This window comes from Penaeus japonicus, unplaced genomic scaffold (genome assembly GCF_977035675.1).
Source record: "Penaeus japonicus unplaced genomic scaffold, GWHDUDI00000001_assembly GWHDUDI00000038, whole genome shotgun sequence".
NCBI lineage: Eukaryota > Metazoa > Arthropoda > Malacostraca > Decapoda > Penaeidae > Penaeus > Penaeus japonicus.
The window spans coordinates 15881638-15891637 of record NW_028234440.1 but is presented as its reverse complement, the minus strand read 5'-3'; the positions used below and the strand labels follow the sequence as shown (position 1 = coordinate 15891637).

General features: G+C 42.8%; 1 protein-coding gene across 1 annotated transcript in view; it reads right to left on the bottom strand.

The window, feature by feature from the left end:
• The window catches only part of LOC122262933 (uncharacterized), a 120365-nt gene that overhangs the window by 39355 nt on the left and 71010 nt on the right, over nucleotides 1-10000 (bottom strand). The gene's annotated exons all lie outside the window — the stretch shown is intronic.

The window sequence follows — 10000 nt, the reverse complement described above, 5'->3', positions numbered from 1 at the left end:
TAGGGAGGGGGAGGGGGAGGGGGAGGGGGGAGGGGGGAGGGAGGAGGAGGAAGAAGAAGTAGAAGGAGGAGGAGGAGGAAGTAGGAAGAGGAGGAGGAAGTAGGAAGAGGAGGAGGAAGTAGGAAGAGGAGGAGGAAGAAGTAAGAGGGAGGAGGAAGAAGAGGAAAAGGAAGGAAGAAAAAAATAGGAAGAAGGAGGAAGAGAGAAAAAAAGATGGAAAAGATGAATAGTAATAACAATAATTAAAAAAAAAACCCGAAGAAACGGGATTCAAACAAAACGAGAGAGAACAAGAATCAGGTGAAGTGAAAGAGGCGCCTTGAAGGTTAAAACAGCAAGAACAATTTTGACCCAAACGCCAGCGCTGAAAACAACACTAAAGTTGAATTACTGACAATCATAAACTTTGAAAGTCACACCAGAGGTTAATTAATCACAGAAAACAAACTTTATTATTTTTTACGGATGTATGCGTGTGTATTTCTTCGTAATTAGCGTTACTATCCTAATTTCTGGACTATCGGAATTTGAATATTCGCTTTCTCGAAAATAAAAATGTAAACTAAGTTGATCTTTTCAAAATCGTAAAATAGGAGGAATTCAATTTCAACCAAATACAATAAAACAGAACGTGACGTATAAAACACACACGTTGACCTCCCGCCTTTAAACCCAACGGTTTTTTCTTTTTAAATGTCAATTGCTTCAAAATCTTCATTTTTTTTTCTCGGAAAAATGAAACAAATATTTTTTTTTTATTAAAAAATAAATAAATACGCCACTGAACATCGACCTTCCACATCTAGACAAAGAAATAATTCATAAATGATCTATTTCTGGCTGTCGCTAACCTCATTAATTTTGCAAATTATTAAAAAGAATTAACATTCATGATCAATTAAATACCATGAAGTAAAATTTTCCCAAACACCTAGAAACGAGAACAAAATCACGTGACAAAACAGCATTTAAACTTTCCGGATCTCAACGGCTCGGCGCAAAATTCAACGGTTAAAACGACATTTCTCTCTCTCTCTATCCTCCCTCTCCCTCATTCTATTTTCCCCTTCCCCCTTCCCCCTCCCTTCTTCTTCTTCTTCTTCTCCCTCATTCTCTTACTCCTTCCCCCTTTCCCTCCCCCCTCCTCCTTCTTTTTCTTCTTCTCCTCTTCCTCTCCCTCATTATCTTTCTCCTCCCCCCTCCCCCTCACTTCTTCGTCTTCTTCCCCCTTCCCACCCTCTCCCTCCCCCCTTCCCTCCCTCTCCCTCTCCTTCCCCTTCTCCCTCTCCCTTCCCTCCTTCCCCTTCCCCCTCTCCCTCTCCCTCTCCTTCCCCCTCCCCCTCCCTCTGACCCCCCCCCCCACCTGAATCGACGGCGGGTGTACCAAAGCTGGTGAACTACATTTCCGAGGGAAATGCTCGTACCCGAAGCAATCTCGGGATATTAGTAATGGCCATTATGTTAAAATTGGGCCTTTGGGGTTTTCATTAGAAGGGAGGAAGTGTTGGGGGGGAGGGGAGGGAGGGGGTTAGGTAGGGGAAGAGGGAGGAAGGGAGGAAGGGAGGGAGGGGGTTAGGTAGGGGAAGAGGGAGAGAGGGAGGGAAGGAGGGAGGGAGGGGGTTAGATAGAGGAAGAGGGAGGGAGGGAGGGAGGGAGGGAGGGGGTTAGGTAGGGGAAGAGAGAGGAAGGGAGGGAGGGAGGGAGGGGGTTAGGTAGGGGAAGAGGGAAGGAGGAAGGGAAGGAGTGGGGTAGGGGGTGAGGGTGAGGGGGAATCATTATTTTCACGGTTACTTTTCTTTTTCTTTCTTTCTTTCATTCTTTCTTTCTTGGGTGGGTAGGAGGGGAGGGGAGGGGAGGAGAGGGAGGGGGTGGGGTTGGGGTTAGGGGGGTTCGTTCTAATGAATCGACCTTCATTGGTAAAGATATCGCGCTTTGAGGTTTTGGTTAATGTATTAAAGAGGATATGGGGGGGTGGGGGAGAGCTAAATAAATGAATATCGGAAAGGGAATTTACAGTGAAAGGGAAATAGGAGTTACACAGAGAGGGGAAATTGTTTTATTTTTTTTTCTCGCGGGGTAGGCAAGCATAGGCTAAAACTCGCTGTTCCTCAAAACAAATAAAATAAAAATTTAATATAAATCTCAGAAAGACCTATTGAAAATACCGTGAGCCACCAGAAGGCACCAAAATAACCTACCTAAGTAAGAATTCCGCCCGAAACGCCCTTTTTTTAGCTACAGTACCGACAGGAAGAGAGGAAGAGAGAGAGAGAGAGAGAGAGAGAAAGAGAGAGAGAGAGAGAGAGAGAGAGAGAGAGAAGAGAGGAGAGAGAGAGAGAGAGAGAAAGAGAAAGAGATAGATAGATAGAGAGAGAGAGAGTGAGAGAATGCGATAGAGAGAGAAGAAAAGAGAAGAGAAGAGAATGCGATAGAGAGAGAGAAAAAAAGAGAAGAGAAGAGAATGCGATAGAGAGAGAAGAAAAGAGAAGAGAAGAGAGAAGAGAATGCGATAGAGAGAGAAAAAAAAACACAATCGTACGCTAATAACAACCCGCCCCCCACCCCCGCCCCCTCGCCCCCTCGCACGACGTCTAAAATGACCAAATCACACTCCTCAAGTCCTAGCTCCTTTGTGTCTCCTCGCGCTGGCCAGAGTTCACACGAGCGATAGATGGCCCCAGAACCTACCCTTTCCTCCCCCTCACCCCCCTTTTCCTCTCTTCACTAAGCAGGGAAATTGTCCTCCTAACACCCTCCTCCTCCTCCTCCTCCTCCTTCTTCTTCTTCTTCTTCTCCTTCTTCTTCTCCTTCTCCTCCTCCTCTTCTTCCTCCACCTCCCCCTCCTCCTCCTCCTCCTCCTCCTCCTTTTGTTCTTCCTCCACCTCTACCTCCTCCCCCTCCCCTCCCCCACCTCCACCTCCACCACCTCCACCTCCTTCCCCCCTTCTATTTCCTCCTCCACCTCCACCATCCCCCTCCCCCTTCCCCCTCTCCTCCTCCTCCCCCTTCCCCCCCTTCTATTTCCTCTCTCCTGCTACCATATGCCTACTTTAACGCCCCTGAGGAGAGAGAGATGGGTATTTAATTCCTCTTACAGACCAATTATCTCGCTTCTAAAACGTCGGAGGAATTGGTGTAATTGGCGCTGGCGGGGGGGGGGGAGGGGGAGGGGGGGAATTATGGGTTTTCGTCCTGTGTTTTTTTTGTTTTTTTTCGTGGGGGAATCTATGCATATTGATATTATTGTTGTTTGCCTTTTTTTTTTTTTAGCATTTGTGGGCTATTTTTAGGAATTAAATAAATATGAATGAATATTTACGTTTTTATTTTTATTTTATTTTTGGTAGAGAGGGGGGGGAGATAACATTCACTAGTTATTATCAAAATTCCGTAAATGAATTAATATTAATGCATATTCATATACATTCTCGGCTAATAATCATCAACTATATTCCACGAATATATATATATATATATATATATATATATATATATATATATATATATATATATATATGTGTGTGTGTGTGTGTGTGTGTATGTGTGTGTGTGTGTATATATATATAAACATTTTAGAACAATTCCTCTGACCCAGCAAACACACAAGAAGAAAAAAATGATAATATTTTTGATAATACGAGACGAGACGCAACTGCCTTGGAATCTAGCGAAAGCGAGGCGACTCGGAGGCCATTGTAATAAGCAAGATTTTCCATTTATTTCTAGAACATTTTTTTTCATCTATATATAACACAAGTACACCATTAATCTATCTTTTATTTTCTTTAAACATATTCTGTGCTAAGCCTATATACAACACAATTTAGCTATCTTTGTTTTATTTATTTATTTATTTATTTTTTTTTAGAGAGAGAGAGAGAGAGATTTTCCATTTATTTATTGAATATTTTTTTTTATCTACATATAACACAAGCACACCATTAATCTATTTTTTCTTTCTTTTATTTTCTTTAAACGTTTTCTGCACTATGCCTGTATACAACACTTTTTTTTTGAGAGAGAGAGCGAGAGAGAGAGAGAGAGAGAGAGAGAGAGAGAGAGAGAGAGAGAGATAAAGCAAGAAAGAAACAGAGAGAGAAAGAGAAAGAGAGAGAGAGAGAGGGAGAGATGCACAAAACTGGCCACACTCCACAAAATCCAAAGGCATTTCCTCTCTTAAGACTGCAATGTAACGAACGAATGCAAAGGAAGAAATACAATCCGAAGGCAGAGGAACCACAAACAAGAGATAAAACAGAGAGAAGAGAGAGAGAGAGAGAGAGAGAGAGAGAGAGAGAGAGAGAGAGAGAGAGAGAGAGAGAGAGAGAGAAAGAGAGAGAGACAAAGAGAGAGAAAGAGAGAGAGAGAGAGAGAGAGAGAGAGAGAGAGAGAGAGAGAGAGAGAGAGAGATAGAGAGAGAGATAACCCGCAAACAAGACAAAACCAAAAAAAAAAAAAAGAAAGAAAAACAAGTGCTTCCCAAAACTCCCTTAATATAACCTATTGAACGAAACCAACGTAAAATCAACGAATAAAGTTAATAAACAACCTCAAAATAGGAAAAATATAATACGAATCAAACCCCCCCAAAATAACGGACAAAATATCTCCCGAAAGAAAGGTATGAAAGAAAATTAATATCTCAACAATGCAAGAGATGTATTTGACGCGTTTTTATGGTCATTTTTATATGTAACTTCCAATGAAGAACTATTGAAACACAATCAAATACATCTCTTACATTATATAAGCTATTCAGTTGATGCTAACCCTCCCCCCTCCAAAAAAAAAAAAAAAAAAAAAAAAAAAAAATCTTTTATCTTCAAATGCGACAAAGTCAACATCCCCAATCACCCCCCCCCCTCCCCTTCCAGTAGCCAGAAAGCCTCCCCCAGCTTAAAGCCTCCTCCCTCAGCTTAAGCCATCGGTGAGAAACAGAGGCAGAGCCGATTTATAATAATTACAGCCGAGGAAGCCAGGTGTGTCTGTCTTTTCTTAGGGGGGGAGGGGGGGAGAGGAGGGAGGGGGCGAGGGAGGACGAAACCGCCTCAGGGCAAGAGACGGCTAACCCTTGACCCTGCTAGAATCATCCGGCTGCCAGACGTACGATGATGCATCCGTATTATCGGGGTTTTTGGTTCTCGGTCGCCGTATGCGCTTCTTTGTCTGTGTGTATGTACGTGTGTGTGTACGTGTGTGTGTGTGTGTGTGTGTGTGTGTGTGTGTACGTGGGTACGTGTGTGTGTGTGTGTGTGTGTGTGTGTGTGTGTACGTGTGTGTGTGTGTGTGTGTGTGTGTACGTGTGTGTGTGTGTGTGTGTGTGTGTGTGTGTGTGTGTGTGTGTGTGTGTGTGTGTGTGTGTGTGTGTGTGTGTGTGTGTGTGTGTGTGTGTGTGTGTGTGTACGTGGGTACGTGTGTGTGTGTGTGTGTCTGTGTATTTGTGTGTGTGTGTGTGTGTCAGACATAGACGAGCAATGAAACATGGACAAAGACATCTCGCGCAATGACAAGCAAATATATACTACCACTTGTCACACAAAAGCAAAATTAAAGGTCAGTGCAAAGACAATTACACACAAAGAAACTTGGGAAGGAGAGGGAGAGGGAGGGAGGGAGGGAGGGAGGGAGGGAGGGAGGGAGGGAAAGAAAGAGAGAGAGAGAGAGAAAGAGAGGGAGAGAAAGAAAGAGAGAGAGAGAAAGAAAGAAAGAGAGGGAGAGAAAAAGAGAGAAAAAAAGAGAGAAAGAAAAAGAAAGAGACACACACATACACAGACAGAGAAAAACAGAGAAAGAGAGAAAGAAAAGCAAAATACACCCCATAACCGAAAGAGAGGAGAGATAACCCTCAAACAATAGACCCCCCCCCCACGTTGGCAAAACCCCAAGATACAAAGGGGGACTGAGATTGCTAGGACGGGGGGGGGGGTGAGTGCCCTGACTCAAGATAGAGTTGAGGTTACTGGGGCTAAACTCGAGCAAGCAAGCAAGCAAGCAAGCAGGGGTGGTAGTGAGTTGAAGGGTAGGTGAGAACTGTGGGGTTGAGAGTGGAAGTGGGGGTGGGGTTGGGGCAGGGGTGGGGGCGGGGGAGTGGGAGTGGGAGTGGAAGCGCGGGAGTGGAAATGGGAGTGGAAGCGGGGGAGTGGAAATGGGAGTGGGGGAGGGGGAGTGGGAGGAAGGGGTTACACGAGCCGATAATACTTGCAAGCAAAGCTAATTCCCATTTTAAGAGGCAATCTGACCCCGACATCACACACAGGTCACCATCAGGGGCAGGAGGAGGGGGCAGGGGGGGTTCCCGCGCCCTTCAAATACACGTTAGGAGTAAGGGGGAGGGGGGAAAGGGAGAGAAAGGGAAGGGGGGGGAGAAAGGGGCACGCGCGGCCACTGCACTATCCCGGCATGCACAGTTGCATATTTCCCTCCATCTTGCATGCTTGCTTCGCGGTTGCCAAAAGAAGCTCATGATCTCACAAGGCAGCTTCAGGGATTCCCTTTCATTAATGCAATATTAGCATTATTATTATTATTTATTATTATCATTATTAATTATTATTATTATTATCATCATTATCATTATTATTCATTATTATTATTATTATTATTATCATCATCATTATCATTATCATAATCATAATCATTATTATCATTAACATTAACATCATCATGATTATCATTATTATTATTATTATTATTACTATTACAACTGTTATTTTGTTTTATTTTGCCTTCTTTCCTTAACCATTTCTTTTCCGTTCTATTGTTATTACTACAAATATGCATGCACAAGCACAGGCTTGTATGCAATCCGACTGTCTCATTATTTTCGAAGACACAGCCATTGTTTTTTTCTCTCTATCTCTTTCTGTCTGTCTCGCTTTATGAATAAACTTATCAAAGTCTCTCTCTCTCTCTACAATAAACATACAAAAGGCAATATCAAAAGAGCTATAAAGAGAAAGACAGGCAGATATATACAGAGATACACAGACAGACAGACGGACAGAGATAGACAGCTAGACACATCACACCAGAACTTATTTGCAGCAGAACATATCTTTCGTGTCTATCATACGAGGCTCTAAATCAAGGGAGAGAGAGAGAGAGAAAGAGAGAGAGAGAGATAGAGAGAGAGATAGGAAAGGAGAGAAGAGGGAGGAGAGAAAAGAAGAGAGAGAGAGAGAGAGAGAGAGATAGGAAAGGAGAGAAGAGGGAGGAGAGAAAAGAAGAGAGAGAGAGAGAGAGAGAAAGAGAGAGAGAGAGAGAGAGAGAGAGAGAGAGAGAGAGAGAGAGAGAGAGAGAGAGAGAGAGAGAGAGAAAGAGAGAGAGAGAGAAAGAGAGAGAGAGAGAAGAGTGATAAGAGAAGAGAAAGAGAGAACAGAAAAGCGAGAAGAGAAAAGCGAGAAGAGAAGAAAAGAGAAGAGAAAGAAGAGAAGAGAAGAGCGAGAATAGAATAGAATAGAAGAGAAGAGAAGAGAGAGCAAGAGAGCACCATCGCCAGGGTACATCAGCCGAGGCCCCTCCCCTCCATACGAGGCACTAAACGAAGGTGCATGAGCATCGCCGTAAGAGCTTCCTGTGTTTACATTCAGCACGGGAGATGCATCGTAATTCATGCAATGTCATGAACTCATAAAGATATCGTCTCACCGGGCTTTTGTTTGTTTAATTGTGGGAGGGAGGGAGGGAGTGGGAGTGGGAGAGGAGGGACGGAAGGAGGGAGGGAGCGAGAGAGGAGTGGGAGAGGGAGAGAGAGAGAGAGAGAGAGAGAGAGAGAGAGAGAGAGAGAGAGAGAGAGAGAGAGAGAGAGAGAGAGAGAGAGAGAGAGAGAGAGAGAGAAAGAAAGAGAAAGAGAGAGAGAGATACTGAGAGAAAGAGAAAAAGAGGGAGATACTGAGAAAGAGAGAGAGAGATAAACGAAAGACCCAGACGGACAAACAGACTGACCGACCAACTCTCGAGACCGCCTCTATCAAAGACACAAGTTACGTGAGTAGATTATTCTCAACGCTTCAACACTTCCGCCATAACACTCCCGAGGCGCCTTTGTATATGGACCACGTCTCTCAAACACCCTCTAACCCACCCCACTTCCCGTGCCAATCCGCCTTTCCTTCACCCTTTCCTCCCCCCACTACCTGTGCTCCGAAACTCACACGATGACAATAACAAATTTCCCCTTCTTTTTAATCATTTCTCTCTCGCTTGCTGTTTCTCCTTCTCATTTTCATTTCGTCATATCTCTTGCATGACAAACCCCTTTTTCATGACTTGTAATCCGTCCTCATTATCATAAGCATAATTATTCGCCGCGTGATTATGAAAATGAGAAATATTGCCATCGTCAGCGGCGGCCATGATGGATGGACCCGCCAGTCTGCTAAAACATGTGACTGTCGCCTTGCGCACTGTTGCGAAAGGGAAAGGGGATGGTATATGATAAAAGAGGGTGTGATAAGAGAGAGAGAGAGAGAGAGAGAGAGAGAGAGAGAGAGAGAGAGAGAGAGAGAGAGAGAGAGAGAGAGAGAGAGAGAGAGAGAGAGAGAGAGAGAGAGGGGAGAGGGTAAGGAAGATGATGAATTGGTATAAAGTAGAGGAGTAAACGAGGGAGGGGAGAAGCGGGAAAGAGGAAGAGAGTGCGGAGGTAAAGGAGGAATGGGGAATTTCGATTAAAAGTTGGAATTAAAAGTGAGAGTGAAGGAAAATGGAGGCAGAAAAGTGAGAGAATTGAAATGAAAATGAAAAATGGAGTGAAGCAAAGGGAGAAAATAAAATCGAAAGTAAAAAAAAAAGTAAGAAAAAAAATACAAATAAAAAAAACGAAATAATAGAAAACGCATAAAAAGAGAGAAAACGGAGAGAACTATTAAAAAAGAGAGAGTGGGAATGAAGAAATTTAACGTAGAGAATATAGAAATAAAATATAAAGGTTGAAAAAAGCCGTAAGATTGAAAGAAACAAAAAGCAGAAAGATGATAATAAGGGAAGCGAAAGACCAGCTTCCTATAAGGTATTCATCATTATCATCATTATCATCACCGGCATCAGCATTGTGAACTACCTTAATTGTTAATATTTCCGGTCGTTTCTTTTTCAAATTCCATCACCTCCTTTTCCGATTCTTTTCGTGTTTTTATCATTTACTTTCGTTGACTTTCTTCTTTGTTTCTTTTTTACGCTTTCCGATTCGTCTTTGTTTTGTTTTTTTGGTTCGAGTTACTTTCGTCTCTTTCTCTCTCTCTCTCTCTCTCTCTCTCTCTCTCTCTCTCTCTCTCTCTCTCTCTCTCTCTCTCTCTCTCTCTTTCTCTCTCTCTCTCTCTTTTCCACTCCAAAATTACAAACAAGAAAAATAGAAACCAAAAAAGGAAAATAAAGAAAAATAAAAAGATAAGAAAAAGAAAGAAAACAACAACAACGAAACCATACTTAAAAGAACGATGGAAAAAGAAAACATGAAAAACGGGACCGCATAATATGAATCCACCTGAATCCGAGCGCCGTTTTCGTAACTCGCTCGTCCACGCATCCAAGAACGCCCAAGGGATTTCCTTCGTGTTTTCGCGGCCTTGGTCATTACGAAGTCGACGTTTCGGGCTATTTTTGGATCGGTAAAAGGTCGACTTGTTTTTATTTTATTTTATCATCTTTTTTAGAGGTTGTTATCTACTGTTTCCCGGCCGAGGAAAGTTTGAATAGACTGTTGAGTAAAAGCTATTTTTTTATTAATATATATATATATATCTTTACATATATCTGTGTTTGTATTTGTGTGTGTGTGTGTGTGTGTGTGTGTGTGTGTGTGTGTGTGTGTGTGTGTGTGAGTGTGTGTGTGTTTGAGTGTGTGCGTGTGTGTGTGCGTGTGCATGTGCGTGTGTAAGTAACATAACGAAATATAATGCTAATAAAATATAGAAGAAACGAACATATTTTTAGACTAACGTTAGTCGACAAGGAAAAGTTGCAATACATAAGTGTGAAAAATGCAACAGTAACCCGCGGATGA